Source organism: Ictidomys tridecemlineatus, chromosome 12, assembly GCF_052094955.1.
Source record: "Ictidomys tridecemlineatus isolate mIctTri1 chromosome 12, mIctTri1.hap1, whole genome shotgun sequence".
Classification (NCBI taxonomy): Eukaryota; Metazoa; Chordata; class Mammalia; order Rodentia; family Sciuridae; genus Ictidomys; species Ictidomys tridecemlineatus.
In genome coordinates, this window is record NC_135488.1 from 29406140 (window position 1) to 29426683 (window position 20544).

Here is a 20544-nt window from a genome sequence, read left to right on the forward strand (position 1 = left end):
GTGAAAATATTTGAATAAGGAAATTAGCAATGTGAAAGAGACGAGCGGGGGGTCTGTTTCATGAATTGTTTATGAAGTGGAATGAGAAAGAGTTAGGGAGTATTGTCTTGTGTAGCAGGATTTTTTTTTTAATAATAAGAGCAATATTTAAATTACTCAGCTCTTCCTATCAACACAATAGCTATCACTCAGGATCCCACTTTAAAAATATTTGGGTTGGCAGGCAAGTGACTCGAGGACTGGTTCTTAATTTTGGAGAGACTTCTGTGGAAAACTTAGTTTTTCTGTGAGTTAACTCTCTGTGGGGTAGCTTTAATTCTTCAAAATGGTTTGTTACAAAAGACAGGATTGGCTAGAGAAATGAGCTCTTCATTCACTTAAATTAAGACCCACATGCGCTGGTTGATTCTTTATATTTCTTGAAGTTACCATGCTTTCCGGACCAAGCATATATTTTTCATTAAAATATTGATATCTTGAAATATAGGTACTGATAGTTTGATCAGTATTTTTTATGATACTTATGCCAATTTTAATAACAGCATCTTTCTCTTTTTTGTCTCCTATCAAACAGGCACTTTCTCCTATCCAAAAGGCACATGGCTGTATTCTCCATGCTCAGCAAATGTTCAATTCGATTTATTTTGAGAAATAATGTTCCACATTCAGTTATTAATTTGAAAGTAATCATTTTTTCTGATCATCTTCCACGCTTTTAATTTGCAGGTCAAATTTCATTAGCTTACCAACTGAGAAAGAAAAAAAAATGATGGGCTTCAGTTCCTTTTTCCCCTGTGACTATAATTATAGAGCAACATTCAAATTTGTTCTGGGGAAAATTAATCTATTTTTAGCTGTAAATTATATGCTTGAGATAAATATAAAATTAGCAGACTAGAATTGACTGCTCACTGTCAGCCACGCCACGACGTTACTTTGAGTCCTGCATTCAGGTGCTGTTGAAGCTAATTGACACATGCATTCCTGGGTCCCAGAATAGACTTAAAGAATAATTTCATGAGAGTTATTAAATAATTTCTCTTTTAGGTATGGTATAATCAGAAGGGTTTTCACTCTCTACCCTCCTACTTAAATCATCTAAGCAACATTATTTTGTGGCGACACTTACCCCCTGCTGTGGACTGGAGACAATACGGTAATGTTATTTTCATGTATTATTAGACTGTTTTCCTGAGAACAATATTTTTTAAAAATGAAAGAAATAGAAAAGGTTTTGAATAGGAAAGTGAAGAGTGGGAAGGTCTGTAGCAATAGTCAACCGATGTGTAAAGATATACAAATTGCAGGCTCTCTCTGATTCTGTGTGTATGTCATGAAACGTTGAACCTTCTTGAAACTGTGACCTCATCTGCAAGATGAGGTGAGCCAAAGGTGACTTGAGAGTTCTCTCTTCAAATGATTTTGTGGCTTTCACATCTTAGAGAAGCAAGGATGAATTCTCTTTTTAAAGACTATTGTATGGAATTCTGCAGTGTAGAATACTATCCACCCCTCTGTGTAATCATCAGGAAGGTGATTTATTATGGGTCCTCAACTCATCAATTAGCTATGTTGATCACTGACTGATTACTTATGCTTTCTTATTTTGGTAAATGACACAGATCCATTTCTGGAATCTGGAATTAATTTATTGGTTTAAGAGTATATTGGTTTTACTTGAATAGATAAAACTGTAATTTATCAAGTTAATTCAGTTTCTTAGGAAAAAAACAGGAAGGAGAGAAACAGGAAGTATAAGCAAAGATGGGCCTTATCCATTACAATTTATTCACAAAATGCATTTGTTGAAGCATTAATTCACATAGAAATCAATGATGAAAAATTACTCTGATAGGCTTTTACTTGACTCCAACCTTACCTTATGTTTCCACATTTGCTTTCCTTGCCTGCCAATTTTTTTTTTTTTGTGTGTGTGTGTATGAGTATGTGTATCAGGAATTGAATTTAGGACCTGGCACAGGACCTAGCACTGTACAAGTGCTCTTCCACTGAGCTATGCCCCCAGTCTGTTACCAGTTTTTTTTTAAAGAGAGAGTGAGAGAGGAGAGAGAGAGAGAGAGAGAATTTTTAATATTTATTTTTTGGTTCTCGGCGGACACAACATCTTTGTTTGTATGTGGTGCTGAGGATCGAACCCAGGCCGCACACATGCCAGGCGAGCACGATACCGCTTGATCCACATCCCCAGCCCTGTTACCAGTTTTTAAAAATAAAATAAATTTATTTTGCAGCACAGTAATCATTTCATAATCATAGGAGGTAATAAAAAACATCACAAATGAATATGACTAAGAGAAGCATAAAAGAAGTATAAAGTCATACAGAATAGGGACAGTAGAATGTCATTTTTAAGGAACAGAAATATACTAAAAATTCCATGAGATATTTGAATATCCAAGGTCTCAATTAAATTTTTATGTCAATTTAGAACATAGGCAATATTTGCTTCCTTTACTGATTAGAAAACTGATGTTCAGAAAAATCACCTATCAGCTGTGACTCTGAAAATGTTTGATTCTAAGTCCTTGATTGGATTCTATGTCTAGCTTATAGTGAGCCTTTGCTTTTCTATTCCATAAAGAGGGAGGTTACTTCTGCTGGTCATCTTCATGAAAGGGAGCAATTTACATCGGATCTTAAAGGACAGAAGGTTGAGGTCAGCAAACCATTCTGGGTCTAAGCAAGAGAAATCATAGTGTGCATTCAGCTTACCTGAAAGAGTCAGTTTGACCTCATTTTAAAGTTGAATAGAGAGAGAGATAATTGTTGATCCCTCTGGAAAGATCATTTGAGGTCAAGTTCTGCCTGACCTTGACCGCCAGGGTAAAGAGTATGAACTTTGAAAGCATTAGACAGTCTTTCCCATTATTTGAGGATAAGAATGGCATGATCAAGGTAATATGTTATGAACAGTGATTTGAAAGCCATAAATTAAATGGGAGAGTTGATAGCAATCATGTGACCTGTTGGAAGGATGCTTCTTACCATTTAGAGGAATCTACACAAGGCCAGGGTAAATCTGGAGAAAAAAAATATATATGATAAAGTTCAAACAGATGGGAGAAAAGGTTGGACACAAAGGACTTAAGAATCTAAAATATAAATCTGAGCTTTTTAAATTGAATGACTTACTGCTCAGTACTGATGGCACTGTAAGAAATGTCAGGAGGAAGAAACATTTTCAAGGAAGGGGCAAAATGATTTGCACGGGGTCAGAGGTGTTGGTTGATTCACACATATAGACAGAAATGTTCAATAGGATTCAGAAAACTAGAGAGAAAAGTTCAGCAGAGAAGTCTTCAGTAACCCTAGCCCCAACCTTAATAATAATTATAATAAAAGATAATGGTGGTCAATAAATGAGCTCCCACCCAGGTCAAAGATACAGAGAGAAAAGAGCCAGAGGCAGAACATAATTGGTAGAACACAGAGGCTGTAGCCCTAGAGGTAGACAGATCTTGGCCCAGAGGCCAGGGAAGTGCAGAGTTTCAAGAAGTGTAGGAAAAGGGTTGAGCTATTCCAGAGTCATCAGGGTGAATGAGAGTATCAAGATTTGGCTGCTCATCTGCATAGGACAAACCAAGTGAGTTATAGAAATGAAAATGATGGTAGAGGGAACACAGCAGAGAAAATAAAGGCTGTAGGAGACCAAACAGATAAACTCTGCTTTATTTGACTGTGGAAAGAATAAGAAGAGAAATTGTGTGTGTGTGTGTGTGTGTGTGTGTGTGTGTGTGTGTGTGTGTGTATGTATGTGTGCTTGCACACGTATGTGAGATAAGGAGTGATAGAAGGTTTCGGTAGGCTGATGAGATGAAGAAATATGTTTTGAACATTCAGGAATGAAAAGGAAGATTGATGGATTAAGATTTACAACCAGGCAGAGAAAGAACCTAAGTAAAGGGGTTTATCTTGAAAAGGTGGGCATATCTTCATGTGATACAGAGGGAGTGAAAAGAAGCCCATGGTGGAAACTTGGGAAATGAGAAAAATCGTGGAAATTTATGCCAACTGGTTTTGATCTCTATGAAAAGGAGGTAACACTAAAGTGACAGTGATGGAACTTGATAATTGTAAAACTCTGTAAAACTTTGACAGGGAGAATGTATGAGAGAGCAGATATTTATGAAATTATGTCTGAGAATCAAAGAAATGCTTATTTAAGCATACTATTCTTATTTATTTATTTATTTATTTATTTATTTATTTATTTATTTATTTATTTATTTATTGGTATAGAGTATTAACTTTCTGCAGCATTGGTTGTTGGCCAGCTCCCTCCTGTTCTTCCTTCCCTTGGGTGTTCAGGGGAGGGAACAGAGTAGCTACTATTATCCTGGTCTCATTTAAGGTGAACAGGTGGAAATGAACTTTGCTATCAGAGTTTTTCTGCCACTAGATTAGAGATTCACAGCATTCACAGAGATGCAGATGCATTTTACAGATGAAGTAAGGAAGACTCATACATCATCAAGATATCAGGGTAGGAAGCATCAGGCCTTCACTTCCCCCATGGAAACATTAAATAAAAACACCTAGAAACTGACTCAATTAACTTTGTATGAGCTCTTTCAATCAAAAGTTCTACAATAAGCAATCATCCAATAAAGAAAAAGCAGAAAATTTCAGGGTATTTTTTTTTAATTTGTTCTTGTGTCTCCCTCCCTGGTGTAATCTGGTATGACTTGGGGGAAGTGGTGGCCAAATGCCCAGTTTCTTTCTTTGAGCTATGGTGTGTTCTGTGAAAATCATGGAATTGCAGACCAGCAGATGCTGGGGCAGGAGACTAATGATTAAGGAATGTAAAGAACTACTAAGGCCCAAGAAGAAGCAGGACCAAAACTCTTAAGAGAAATTAAGGTATTTAAAGATAGCCATGTGCATGGAGGAATTAGTAAAAACAAATCCACAGGCCTATGGAAAACATATGTGTAGGAAAGGCCTGAGGAGACTATGAACCTTTACTCCAGGTTGTTTAGGTAAGGTCTTCCCCTGCCCAGAGCCAATGTGTAACACTGGGGGAGGTGGTTATTTTGTTAGACACACAATTTTCAACAAAAATTTAATAAGGTTTCTCAAAATTTGGGGTTTTGTTATCGAACAGGTATAGTGAGGCCATCAGATCAGGAAACAATTGCCTTTGAAAAGATGGTTTATCATACTCACAGATACAATAAAGGGTCATGTCACACCAATCTGGGCCACAGGGGGAAGACCAGGGTTCATCAGGAGAGAGGGAATAGAAGAAAGATTTATGAGCAAGAGCATTTTTTATGTTTTTTTTTTTTTTTTTTCGGGAGTGAATGAGGCATATCAGGGTATGTAGATCTGGGATTGGATGGTTGTGTTAATTTCAGCAGGCTCTAGAGTGTAGGGGCTGTCCCTGTTGCTAGTATCTGGTCCTGGGGTGATTAGAAAGGGGAATAGTTACTCCAAATGTAAGAGGTCAGTGAAGGTTGTGGGGTGTAAAGTGTGGGTTCTGAATTGTATAGCCTGCATATGAAAAGACTCTGGAAGGTGAGTTGTGTGCTATCTCTAGGAATTAACTTGCCTAGGAAAGGGGCAGTCCCTCCAGGGTCAGCAAGGCCCTAAGATGTCAATAAATCAAAAATAAAGAATCAAAGCTGATTAGTACAAACAAAAAAGGAAAAATCCATCCAATAAAACAAAATAAATATTCAGATATCATTCCTGAAGTAACATGGGTACTGGATTTGCTTGAAAAAAATAGTTTTCATAAAACCATCTTAAATATGCTCAGGGAGCTAAGGAAAAATACAGTGAGCCAACAGATATCAGAAAAATAATATATGAATAAAATGAGAGTTTCGGTAAAAAGAGAGGAATTGTAAAAACAACAGAAAATCTTGAGCAGAAATACATAACTGAATTGAAAAGGGGTTTAATGACAGACTCAGAGAGGCAGGGGAAAAAAAAATGGACTTTGAAGTTGGGTCATTTGATACTGAGTCTGAGGAGCAAAAAGAAAAGGGGGAAAAAAGAGTCAAAAGTAAATACGACCAAAGAAACTTATAGGACAACCTCCAATAGACCAACACAATTCTATCAAGGAAATTTTTATAGCAAAAACAAAAGAAGAGGGAAGTTAATTTAAAAAACAAGATTCAAAAAGTTTTCAAATTTGAGGAAAGACATGAATATACAGATACTACAAGCTTCATGACCTGAACTCCAAGCAGGACAGAACCAAAAGACACACACCAAGACATTACAATCAAGCTGCTAGAAGACAAGGAGAGTATCCTGGAAGGAGCAAAATTAACTAATCATATATCAGGAATCTTCATCACTGTTATTAGTACATTTCTCAACAGAAACATTGCAGATCAGGCATTGGGATGATACATTTTCAGTACTGACATGTCAAGGAAATTAAACAAGAACTCAGTGTCTGGCAAAACTGTTTTAAAAATGAGAAGAAAATTTATACATTTCCAGATAAATAAAAGTTGAGGAAGTTCATTACTACCATGCCTTCCTACAAGAAATGCTAAATTGGAGTCCTTTAAGTTAAAATAAAGGGGAACGGTAGATAGTAATCCAGTCATATGAAAGTGTGAAGTTTCCCAGTAAAGCTCAACACATGTAGAAATATAAAAACCAGAATTGTAAATTTGACTTATAACTCCACTTTTTATTCTACAAGATTTAAAGTCAATAGCATAAAATATAAGTCTGTGCTACACAACATATTAAGATGTAAATTGTACATGAGGAATATAAAATATATGTGTGGGTGAGTGGAGCTATAAAGGAATAGATTTTTTTATATGTGATTGAAATTAAGTCAGAATAATTTTCAAATTGCTACAACTTTATGATGTGATATATAATTCCCATGGTAACCACAAAGGAAATATCTGTACTATATACACAAAAGGCAATGAAAAGAGAACAAAAACTTGTCACCATAAAACAATCAACTATTCAAAAAGGAAGGCATTAAAGGTACAAAGAGGCACAAAATCTCTGTACCACATATAGGTAACGAATAGGAAAATGGCAACAGAAAGTACTTGCCTCATAGTAATTACTTTAAATTTAAATACATTAAACTTGCTTGTCAAAAGACATAGATTGACAGAATTGATAAAAGTAAAGATGATCCAGCTTCATCCTGTCTACCAGAAACTCAGTTTTGATCTAAGGACATTTATAGATTTACTGTAAGGATGAGGAAAAAATATTACATACAAATAGTAACCAAAAAGAGTAGCAACAGATATACAAATATCAGATAAGATGAATTATAAATTAAAAATATAGTTTCAGAGATAAAGAAAGGCATTGTGTAATGGTAAGAAGGTCAATGTACCAAGATGATGTAACAGTGATAAATAAATTCCAAATACCAGAGGTCCTAGATATAGAAAGCAGACATGCACAGAATTCAAGGAAGAAACAGACAGCTCAACAATAATATCAGGAGACATTAATACCATACTTTCAAAAATAGACAGAATTACCAGGCAGAAGATCAGTAAGGAAATAGAGGACTTGGATCACTGGGGCCAATTTGACCTATCAGACATTTACAGAACACTGTGCCCAACAATAGCAAAGTACACATTTTTGTCCAGTGCTTATGGAACATTCTCCAGGGCCAACCATATTTTAGTTCACAAAATAAGTTTTAATAAATGCAGGAGGATTGAAATAAGTCAAAGTATCTTTTTTGATTACAGTGGAATGAAACTAGCAATACTAGCAGAAGAAAAAGTAGAAAAATTGCATAACATTCAGGAATCAATCAATAAATACACTCTTATACAACCAGTGAATTAACGAACATATCCCAAGGGAGATTATAAAATCCCTCAAGACAAATGAGAACATAATAGATAAGAACCTATGGGATGAAACAAAAGCAGAACAATGGGGGAAAATTTATAGCTGCACATTATTATTTTAAAAAGGAGTAAGGTCTCAAGCTGGCATGGTAGCATGGCTGCAATTCCAGCAACTCAGAAGGCCGAGGCAGGAGAATTGCAAGTTCAAGGTCAGCCTCAGCAATTTAGCCAGGCCCTAAGCAACTTAGCTAGACCCTATTTCAAAAAATTAATTCATTTAATTTTTAAAAGGGGTTGGGATGTGACTTAGTGATTAAGTGCCCCTAGATTCAATCACTGGTACCAATAGCAAAGAAAGAAGGAAGGAGAGACCAAGAGGTGGGGTGGGGGAAGGGGAGGAAAGGGGGGTAGGGGAAGGGATAGGGAGAGACCACAGAGAAACTACATCTTAAAGAAATAAAGGTCTCACCTAACTTTAAATTTATCACCTAACTTTACATCTTCAGAAACTATAAACAATGTAGGAATTAAGCCTAACACACTTAAATTGCAAGGTAATAATAAAGCTTAGAGCAGAGATAAACAAAATAGAGAAAAGAAAAATGACAGAAAATCATCAAAATCAAGAGTTGGTGCACTGAAAGAAAAAAAAGACAGATTGGCTAAGGAAGAAAAATGATTTAAAATAACTAAATCAGAAATAAAAGGAAGAAAATTACTACTTATTATTTTACAGAAATCAAGAGGATTTCACAAGCGTTATCAACAATTGTACACCAACTAAGTAGATAACCTAGATGAAATGGATAGATTGCCAGAAAAGCACACCCTACATAAGTGAAGCATGAAGTATTTCAAAGTATAAATAGACTCAACAGTTACAGTGTAATGGTATAATAATGATGTAATTTTCTGCACAGAGTGACATGAGAACTCAGGTGACTGCCACTGTCTAGTCTGGGGTAAGCAGAGTCCTTGTGGAGAACAGGATCTTTCATTCATGTCTTAAAGGATTAGTGGGATTCAGGCAATTTGCTTAGAAAGAAGGAGTGGGGATAGGAGGAGACTAAGTGGGAGGTAGATGCTGTAGAAGGGCATTCCAGGCAGGGTAAACACATCTGAGAAGCCTTCGGATTGGGGCATAAGATATGCCGCCATCAGCATCTGCAGGTGGTCCAGGCAGGGAAGTGACAGGAGAGCCAGGACTGTGGGCTGAAGCTCCTCTTCAGCCATGGAGATGAAGACTTTATCACAAGAGCAGAGAAGGGTTCTGTTGTATCAGCATAAGTAGGTTTATATTTTGAGGAGAAGGATGAAGAAGATTCAGTAATGCATGACCTTTGTTTTATGAAATGCAAACCACTGGTTACAGTAATTGGAATTCCCCCTCCCAAATGATAGAATGGTGCTACCACCAATATATATTTTAATTCATAGGAGCTTCCATTAAACAAATAAGACTAAAGTTTGACTCTGGGTATAAGCCATGATCCTAAGCCTTGCACTTGCTTGAATCCCTGTCTGGGAACACCTGAGCAATGTTGATTTAGGTGCTGACCTCACTAGGTTGGATCCCATCTGCAATGCTTCCCAAGTTACCAGACGATGCTCATCTCAGAAGCATCTACTGAAACAAGTGGGGTTGTCATTTGTTGAAAGTTGCTTTGACTTAAAAAATACATTTATTTTCAGTTAATAGAAATTTCTTTAAAGGTATTTTACTTGATTTTGTCAAAATTTCAATTCTAATTCGACTTACTTATGCAGTCAGCATGGGAAAGGAAGGTTTGTGCAATGAATTGGGAACATAGGAGACAAAGCACCATAGGAGGGTTTTTTGTGAGTTATTAGTCAAAACATTTATTAAGAACTCCTAGTAGTAGGGCTCTGAACAGAAATATTTCATCACATTCTTTGATGTTTGCCTGTGCATATGAGAAATGGACAGAGCTGTAAGTCAGCCTAATAACTATAATGAAACCAAAGTTTACCCTGATAAGGAACTTGAAAACACAAGCTGTATCTTCCTTGTGGTTTTGGCCCCAGCAGCTCTAGAGCATCGGACTATGGAGGCATCCCAGCAATCAGAGCTGAATGCATGGGTGGGTGTGTTACACAGATAACACATGACACTTATCTTCTGATGGCCCTGTGATGGAATCTCAGCAGATGAAGACATTCCTTTTTGGAGATGAAGGAACTTTCTGAATCCAAATGCTGGCCACTTAAAAAAAAAAAAAAAGAAAAAAAGACAGATTCATGAGAACCCAGGCTGGTCTCTCTTCTTATCTAAGTGATCTTGCTACTTGGGCCCCCAATTTTAAGCATGAAACTCAATGAAAAACGTACATATTATAGATCATGCCAATGTAGTTGATTGCTGTAATCTTGGAAAGCTGGTAATGGCCAAGGCTAAGAAGATGCAAATTGCAAAGTGAATTAATCCTCCAAGGTGGGCTATTTCTTCTTGCAGAAGTATGAGTGCAGTTGGAATGTTCTGCTCTGGCTACAACAGATGCCAAAATTTTTTTGGGTGATGGGAGAAGAACTTTGCAAAAATACCACCTGGAACTTAAGGGAAAGACAAGATTTGAGAGTGCACAATCAGATAAAGGAATACATTTCCATATCAGAGGTTTTATCCCCTCTTTTATGCTCATGTCAAAATTTAATCATACTTGCTATAATAATTTATGTCAGAATCCCAAGGGAACTTAAAAGTCAGCTGCTGAGGTCAAACTCCTAATCTTAACTTTGCTTTTTCTTGTATATACCATAATAAATCAGCAAATCTTCTCCCTTCTGCCCTTGAAATTCTGTAGGTACATGTTTTCAATACTTTTACTACAAATCTTACCTTGTCCTAAGTGCTGTCTGCTTTTACCTGAATGCTCGCACCAGCTTATATTGGGGCTCTCTGTAGCTGCCCATGCCCTGCTATCATTGTCTCATCTCTCCTTAAGTGTCCATGTCACCCAGGGAATGTGCCCATCAGATCATGGCATCCCTCTGGATGTGTTTGTTAAAATAAAACAAAATTCTTCCCTGTAATTTACAGCCCCTTTCTGTTCTGCCTCAGCACTCTATCCCCATGTATCTCAAACCCCTTCTCTGCATCTCTGAAAAAGGTTCAGCTTGAACAACACTGGACTCTTTGCTATCGCCCATCTGTGAATCTCAAATCACAGTTCCCTTTATCAAGAATTTTCTGTCCTCCATATTTATAGGGCTTGCTCATTCATACTCTTTTAGGTTCTCCCAGTGATGTTCAATTCTTTATCTTCCTCTCAAATAATGAAAAAAAAAACAGAAACAAAAAAATAAATCTAACACTGCATGCCTATCACAAGTCACCTCACTTAACCCTTCAATCATACACCATCTGTCCAAGTTCTTTCTTCTTCTGGTTCCTCTCTTCTGAAAGCATTTTTTTTTGGTTGAAATTCCACTTATTTTGATTCAGCAATAAAATATAATCAAGATGTTGACATTTTGCTGGCAAAGTGTTTCTAAAATGTTAAAATTGTCCTTCTTGCCCAACACTCAGGACTTTTAGTGCCTCACATATACATTCTTGATAAAACCTCTGCTTTCTAAATGGGCATGCACTGCCTCCTGCCAACCTATCATTTCAGCCTCATCTCTTTTTATGCTCTCATTGCTGTTACCCTGGTGTGGCCAGGCCTTTACCTCAAATGGACTGCCATCCCTGGGAGCCTGAGAATCTGCAGAGTCCCTGTCAAGACTGCCTCTCTCTTGCCATGCTCAGTGGTGCATGCCTATAATCCCAGGCTCCAGAGGCAGAGACAGGAGGATCACCAGTTCAAAGCCAACCTCAGCAACTTAGCAAGACCCCCAGCAACTTAGTGAGACTCTTTCTCAAAAAAAAAATTGTGGATATGGCTTAGTGGTCAAGTGCCCCTGGGTTCAATCCCCAGTACCAAAACCAAAACAAAACCCACACAAAAATCCAACCAACCAACCAATCAACCAAACAAAATACGACTTTAAGCAACTTAAGCATTTCTGCTAAACTTTAAAAAGAAAGTTTAACTAAGGTATCACCTAAATTCACTGAGATTCTTCCTTACCCAATGAGTGGCTTCATTTATATTTTTCCATAGATATTAGCTTCTAAAGTTCATGCATATAACCATTTTTATCAAGCATTTGTACATCATGAAAAATATTTTCAAGACAGTAGGGCATTGGAGCAGCTAGTATTTTGCATTAGCATTATTTGTTTGCATTGCTATATTTTGTAATAAGAATGTAAATACCTCACAGAAGATGTTATGCCTTTGATGTTCAGAGTTTCTAAAGTCTTTATCCATAGAGGATTTTAATAAATATTTTATTCAAATAAATGAGCCTTGGCACAATTATTATTCAATTACTATAGTATATTCCATTACTATAATTAGATTCTATAATAAAGATAAATATACAGTAAAATAAATAGTTGCTACTTTATTATTATGACTTTTTAAGTTGGCATAAACATATTTAATTGAAATTAAATAGATATAGAATAATGAACATAAGAGGAAATCTATTTTAATAAGATAGAAGTCAAAACAAAAGATTAATCATCATTCCTAAGTGGATAAGAGGGATCTTATTCCATAAAGAGAAAACAAGAAGAAAAGAGACAGGGTATTTTTTGCCTTACCTTGGGCCCAGAGCAATGGAGTCAGTCACCTATGGACTGGGATCTCTGAAACTATGAGGAGCAAATAAACTTTCTTCTACTAAAATTGTTCTTGTCAGGTCTTTTGGTTACAGAGATGAAAAAAAACTACAAAAATAAAAGAGATACTCAACAGCTATTGGATATTAGGAGCTAGTCAGCCTTTATGATCTTTACTCTTATCAAAGACAGTTGGGTTGGATGTTCAGCACACCCCACTGGGCCCTGCTGACTCAGTGGCTGAGGGTGGTTGAAGAACCAGAGTGTGGGCTAACCCTGCCTCCCACTGCCATGTTCAGTCTAGTTGCTACCAGTTGGATGTGGAGGCTCTTATTCACATTTATCCCTGCAGATTCAGGCAAGGGTCTGAGGTAAAGAGAAGTGGTGATTGGCTTCAGTTAACTCTGCCTCATTAAGACTCATCACTCCTTCCTTGGTGGGATGGAGGCTCAAATTACCTCTGCATCTCAGTGGAACCATCATTGTGCCAACTATCTCTGTTGGGCAGTGTATGGAATATCGGCTTCCTCATGGTACCTTCTGAAAGAGCAGAGGATGGGAACAGTTTTCTCAGTCATTGGCTGGAGTAGGGAAGGTGTTGCTAAAAAGGTATTCTTCTACTAGGTCACTTTTTCCCCGTTTCTTTGACTTTCTTGGAACTTTTCTTTTTCTGTGCCTATTAACAGTTCGAATCTGGAAGTTTCTGCTCTGCCTTGTCTGGGATATCTGGGAAGCAATAAAGCAACTCAGGAAATTCACCACTGTGTCCTTCAAGTCTCATGGTCACAGGCCATCAGCTTTGCACCTGTGAGAAACTTTCCGTATATGTTTGTGTGTTGTGTCCCCAGGGGTTTTGAGCTGTAAGAGTGAAGAACAGAGATTATTCCATCTTGGAGGGACTGGATTGTGGTTTCTGCTTCTTACCCACAACCTTGAAAGCTTGTGGGTCATAGAATACCACTTATGGAGTATGAAAGGAAAAAATAATGTACCCCCAATTCTTTACCGAGTGAAGATATTGTCCATAAAGTAAGTAGGACATAGAGATATCTTTATTATAGAACATGGCTCAAAAGATTTAACAATAAGTCTATTGTTAGCAGAGAAGACCCCTCAAAAGACAGCCTTTTGTGGTTTTAACCCAAAGGAAGATCATAAAACTATTGAATCCATAGAATAAAGAAAGAACCTGGATGAAGATTTGTTCTAGTGAAGCATATTGATAATGTATATGTTTCATATGTGGTAAAAAAATAATGGAAAGTCAACATGATCCACAAAATAGAAGATGCATAACATAGCATATAGTTTATGTGGAGACATAAAGAAAATTGTGGGAAGAAATAATTAGCATCAAAATGAAAACAGAGTTTACTTCAGATGGGTTTTGAATTGGATTATAATTTATTTTAATTTTATTCTTTACCCTATTTTAAAATTTAAGACATCTTTACAGTTGGTTTCTGTTATTCAATGATAGTAATAATTAATATTGATAAAAAAATCAATGTTTCCAGAAGAGATTAAAAAGGGGAAGAGAGGGAGAAGTCATCAAAATGCCATTCAGTAAGAAGAGTTCACATATTTCTCTAAATACTGTCTGATTGGGTTAACTTTTTAACTCATATATCTGATGATTTCATGGCGAATTAATTGAAAGACCACAAACTTTTCCACACAATTGATGCCAAGGCAAGTCTTTTCTTTTGCTATAGATGTTTTATAGACATCTGGGCACTAATACTTCCAAAGATATACATTTTGTAAGAGTAATGAACCCGAAAGTGACTACTTGAATTGGAGACATGTTAAATGTCTTGCTATCATAAAAGACATTGAACAAAAGCACAGATGTGCATTTTTACAAATGACAAATATACAGAGTCTAGAAACCATAGCAGATGTAGCCATAATGAGAGTGCTAAATGAGAAAAAAACTAATTTTACACATTTATACATTACCGTGGGCCAATTCTTAGAAAGAGAAGGCAGAAAATAAAAGAATATTCAAACAAAGAAAAATGATTCAAATGTACTCAAAATGTACATTCTGAAACATCATTTCTGAAAACCTTTGAAGGGATTCTAGAGAGACGAGGCACCTTCCACTCTTTTGTGGAGCTGAATCTGTGGCCCTTTCTTTGCTTTAAACTCCTCGGTTATTTTACCAACCTCATCAGCCCCAAGATTCTCTCACAGAACAATTGTTGTCTAAATAAAGTATCAAGTGCACGTGATACAATGAAAATAATAACCCAATTATGGAGATTGTTTATTCCAATAATGTGGTTTCTATAGTGAGAATATCAAAGACTGCAGATGATTTTCCTAGTCTCAGAGAAAATGGATTAAACGGAGATCCAGAAAATTGAGGTTATACCTTTCATTCCAGTATCAAGTATGCTTCATCTCAAATCAGTCACTAACATTTCCCTGTATCTCAGTTTCTTTCCCAACACCACATCCTTGAGTTCCCTGGACTGCACTTTTCCTATGGCATGCCCTATCCCAGAAATAATCATATCTTACCGGATTTATGATATGTGAGATAGGTCACAAACCTTCTCTCTCTCTTTGCATCTAAGGAAGGAGTTCTGATTTCTAAAGTTTTGCTATTTTTTTAAAAAAAGAAGGGACTATAGCAGGAAGGTGTGTGAGAATGGGCCCTTGCAGTGTGATTTCTCCTACCTGCTGCTGATTACTCAGGACCCTAAGGGAACCGCAAGACTTACAGTAAAAGTAAGCTTCCTTGGTGTGTCTTCTTTGTTCTTTTCCATTTGTTACTCTTGGTTTTTTTAATTATTTATTTATTCCAATTTGTTATATATGACAGCAGAATGCATTTCAATTCACAGTACTTATACAGAGCACAATTTTTCATGTCTCTTGTTGTACACAAAGTGGAGTCACACATTCCTGTCTTTATACATGTACTTGGGGTAATGAAATGATGTCCATTTCATTCTACCATCTTACCTACCCCCTGCCACCTTTGCCCTATCTAAAGTTTGTCCTTTACTCCCATCTTTTCCCTCCACCCCCATTATGAATCAGCATCCTCATATCGGAGAGAAGATTTGGTCTTTGGGTTTGGGATTGGCTTGCTTCACTTAGCGGTATATTCTCCAACTCCATCTATTTACCTGAAAAAAATGCCATGATTTTATTCTCTTTTAATATTTCATTGTGTATATATACCACATTTTCTTTATCCATTCATCTACTGAAGGGTATCTAGGTTGGTTCCACAATTTAGCTATTGTTAATTGTGCTGGTATTAACATTGAAATGGCTGCTTCACTGAAGTATACTGTTTTTAAGTCCTTCAGATATAGACCGAGGAGTGGAATAGCTAGGTCAAATGATAGTTCCATTCCCAGTTTTCCAAGGAATCTCCATACTGCTTTCCATACTGGTTGTACCAATTTGCAGTCCCACTAACAATGTGTGAGTGTGCCTTTTCCCCCACATCCTTGCCAACACTTACTGTTATTTGTCTTCTTGATACTGCCATTCTAACTGGCGTGAGATAAAATCTTAGTTTAGATTTGCATTTCTCTAATTGCTGGAGATGTAGAACTTTTTTTTTATATATTTGTTGATTGATTGTATATCATCTTCGGAGAAGTGTCTGTTCAATTCCTTGGCTCACTTATTGATAAGGTTTTTTTATTTTTTATTTTGGTGTTAAGATTTTTGAGTTCTTTATATATCCTAGAGATTAGTGCTCTATCTGATGTGCTTATGATAAAGATTTGCTCCCATTCTCTAGGCTCTCTATTTACCTCACTGATTATTTCTTTTGCCAAGAAGAAGCTTTTTACATTGAATCCATATCATTTATTGATTCTTGATTTTATTTATTGTATTATAGGAGTCTTATTAAGGAAGTCGGGGCCTAATCCAACATGATGAAGATTTGGGTCTACTTTTTCTTCTATTAGGCACAGCGTCTCTGGACTGATTCCTAGGTCCTTGATCCACTTTTGAGTTGAGTTTTGTACATGGTGAAAGATAGGGGTTTTAGTTTCATTATGCTGCATATCTTTCCCATTTTCCCAGCACCGTTTGTTGAAGAGGTTATCCTTTCCCCAATGTATGTTTTTGGCGCCTTTGTCTGAGAAAAATGCAAATGCGTAACATTTGTGTATATAACTCCAAGGTTATTTCACTTTTTGCAAAACACATATATAAAATCCTCTTAGTACCAATGTTGTTATGTTGCGGGCATCTACAAATAGGCAACAATTAATTTTACTATTATGTATACTATGATATACCTATAAAAAAGGAGAAGGTATTAGCTTGATTTTCAAGTATGTTTGAGCCTGAAAAGCTGCCATTAAAAAATAACTAGTGTTCCATAAACATCTAATGTAGTGGTAAACCAAATAGCAATATAAAAATGAATGACTCAGTATTTATGAACCAAAAGTTCATGGACATTTCAGCTTTATGTTCGTATCCCTCGTCCCCATCTGTCTTGCTTCTGCAGCTCACATCCCAGCCTATGAATTGTGCTTTCATTGCATATGTGAGGGTTCACATGCATCTTTAGACTTGACCCTTCCTTAAGAAGTGGTTGGACTCCCTTTCCACCCTGTTTCATGGAACCACCCCCCACCCTTGGTGAACTTACAGCTTATCAAATAACTTCCCTCGCTACCTTATAGAGTCCTTTAACCATATTTACAGTTCCATAAATGGGCTGTCACCCTTGGTGGGTGTTGAGCTCCAGGGAAGGCCTGCTTGTCTGCCTCATCAGTGCACTCTGGTATTGTGGCCCTGACAGATGCTTGTTAAATGAATTTTCAGTCCTATTAAAGAATAAGTATCAAATCTTTATCTGATCACTGATAAAATTTAATTAGATAATGTCTGATGTCCAAATTTCCACCTAAGTTAGAATATCAGAATGTTTTCCTATATCTGTTCTGACATGAACGTTGTGCACAGAACAGGAAGACTGTTCCAAGACCACTAGAATTCCCTGTAGGGCCATGTATAGCATCTGTGCTTTTTTAATAAATTAAGTATTTACTCTGTGTAAAATATGTAAAATTATAGTACTCTACAGCCAGCATCAGATGAAAAACTGAAGCTCCTATGAGATGTTTCTGAGTGAGACTCCAGGAAGGAAGAAGCTGTTGTAGCAATTTGCAGAGTTCTGGAGTTTATACCAGCAGCTTCCTACTTTTAAGACCCAGGTGGAGGCAGAGCCCCTGGAGCCTTATATCCATGTGCACAAAACAGAAAAGGAGGGCAGGATGGCTACCATTGGTGGGAACTCACCTGAAGCTCAATTCATGAACTATATCAGTGTCTCTCTCTGCCATAGCTCAGGTTTCCTGTTGTTTGCCTTGCATGTTGTTGTCACCAGTGTGGATGCTCCATACTCAGGGCCCTTTGCATTGCTGGTTGAATTGATGAGAGAGGTAGAGACCAGGTCTTTGCAGATGCTGGATCAGTTTTGTGCTCCTGGAAAAAATGCCACATTCAGTTTTCTGTTGCTCTTCTAGTATCCCTAGGCTAGACCATTCCATGGAGTTCCTTTTTCCTGTAAAACTCTACCATTTACCTTTCTAGAATGCTCTAAACTGACTTATAAAGGAATGCATGTGTATTACACTTTCTTTTAAACATAGAATTTTATTATCAGGTTACTAAATAAGAAAAAATGTATTATGAAAACATCCAGATTAGGGTCTGGCATGTTGGGGAATTACTGTCCACAGGAACAGTCAATCATTCTACCTGAGAGATGGGAAACCAAATGTACTCTCGCCTTCTAGATTAAATCTCCAAAAAATGACAAACACAGGAAATGTGCTATACTGAAGAATAATAAATTCATAACAGAGGAATGAGGGCATAGAAAGCAAATATTAGAGCCCCATTTTCAGTGTTTTAGCAATGAATCTAATGGTTCAAGGTAAGAAAAGTATTTATGCAACCTGATCAAATAAAGATTCAACCTTTGTAGTTTAAAATTCTATTGTTGAACTCTCCACAAAAATATTTGTAGCTTTTCAGTGCAGAATGAGCTGCAGAAGTGTTTGACATCCAACCTGTTTTCTTGCCACTGTATGGATCTGTCCTTTGGAAAATCATGAGTATGTGTTGAAGAGCGGTCCATGACATGTTGGTAGAAATATGGGTTGTGGTGTCTGCAGCCCCAGGTTTGAATCCCAGCCTGTCATAGCTCTCAGATTCTGGAAAGCTCTTGTATACCTTCACTTCGGGTGCCTCTTGTGAAAAGGGTGTAATAATACTGGTATGATAGAGTTGCTCTATAAGAATTTGTACAAACAGCCCAGGGTCCTAAATAGCATACAATGCATGACCACAGGCTAATTTTTGTAGCCATTCCTCAGCATCTGTGGTTCCAGTCTCCACTATGAGTACCAAACTCTGCAGATGTTCAAGTTCTTTATATAAAATGACAATGGTGTGGCGTGTACATATAACTGAGTCCCATCATCCCATGCCTGAATCATATCTCAAGGTTACTTATAATAGCTAATGCAATGTAAATGTTATATGAGTAGTTTTTATACCATACTATTTAGGGAATAATGACAAGAAGAAAAAGTCTACACATGTACAGTTCAGATACATCTTTCCCAAATATTTTTTGATTCATGGTTAGTTGAAGCTGCAGATATGGAACCCATGAATAAGGAGAGCTGACTGTATACTTTTAGATATCAGCTCTTTCTCTCTGCTCATAAGTAAGTCAGGGCTTAGACAGTGTTTGAGAACCACCGTTCCCTTACTTCTATTCCCGTCTCTGTACTCCAGCCAATTTTATTCATCTTTCCTGTGTGTATGGGCTATGGTGAGAAGACGAAGATCTACTGTCCTTGGATGTCAAGTAATCAATACAGTGTTATTGACTGTAGTCACTGTGGTGTTTGTTAGATCCACAGAACTTATTCGCCTTATCCATGAAATTGTACCCTTTGACCAACATCTCTTAGTGTCCTCTACAATGGTCACTGATAATGTCCTTTTACTCTCTGTTTTTATGAGTTTAAAACTTTTGAAAATCCCACACATGACTGGGGTCATGCAGTATTTGTCTTTCTGTTTCTGCCTTGTTTCACTGAGCACATGTCCTCATTTTATCCATATTGTCACAAAAGACACACTTCATTTTAAAAAAACATTGAATAATAATGTGTATGTATATTTGTATATGTCAATATATGTGTATACACATGTACAAATCTATTTTTACATATACCACATTTTCTCTACCCATATATTCCACATTATCTGTATCCATTCATCTCTCAGTAGACACTTGGGTGACCTGTACATATTGTCCATTGTGGATAATGCTACAATGAACATGGTAGTATAGAAATTATTTTATTTCCTTTGGATATAACTTTATCAATCCTTTGGTGAGATTGATGGGTCATATGGTAGTTCTATTTTTAATTTCAGGGAGCAACTCTGTATTGTTTTACACAATAGCTGTACTGATACACATTCCCACCAGCAGTGTGTAAAAGGCAGTGGATATGGTAATAGCTTGACTATGATAATCATTTCACAATGTTTACATATATTAAAACATCACATTGTGCACTTTAAACATAGATGCTCCTTGACTCAGTAATGACGTTGCATTCTTATAAGCCCACTGTAAATTGAAAATGTTGTAAGTAGGAAATGCATTTAATACAACTAGCCTACTAAATATTATAACTTTGCAATATAATACACTGTAGCAGATTGGTTGTTTCCCTTGTGATGTCGTGGTTGACTGAGTTGTGGTTCTCTGCCACTGTCCAGCTTCATGAAAGAGGATTATGCTGCACCTCATTATCCCAGGAAAGTTTGAGATTTAAAATTTAAAGTGTGATTTCTACTGAAGTATGAAGTAGGCAAATCACTTTTGCACTGTTTAAAGTTAAAGAATCAAAGTTAAACCACTGGAACTTGAGGTCAGTCTTTAAATACTTTTTATTTGTTAGTAGTACCTCAATAAAGACAGAAAGAAAGGCTGGGTCA

The 20544-nt window shown here is 36.8% G+C and overlaps 1 pseudogene; it reads left to right on the forward strand.

The window, feature by feature from the left end:
• LOC144368937 (ATP-binding cassette sub-family A member 13-like) overlaps positions 1–20544 on the forward strand; it is a 405121-nt pseudogene that overhangs the window by 263381 nt on the left and 121196 nt on the right.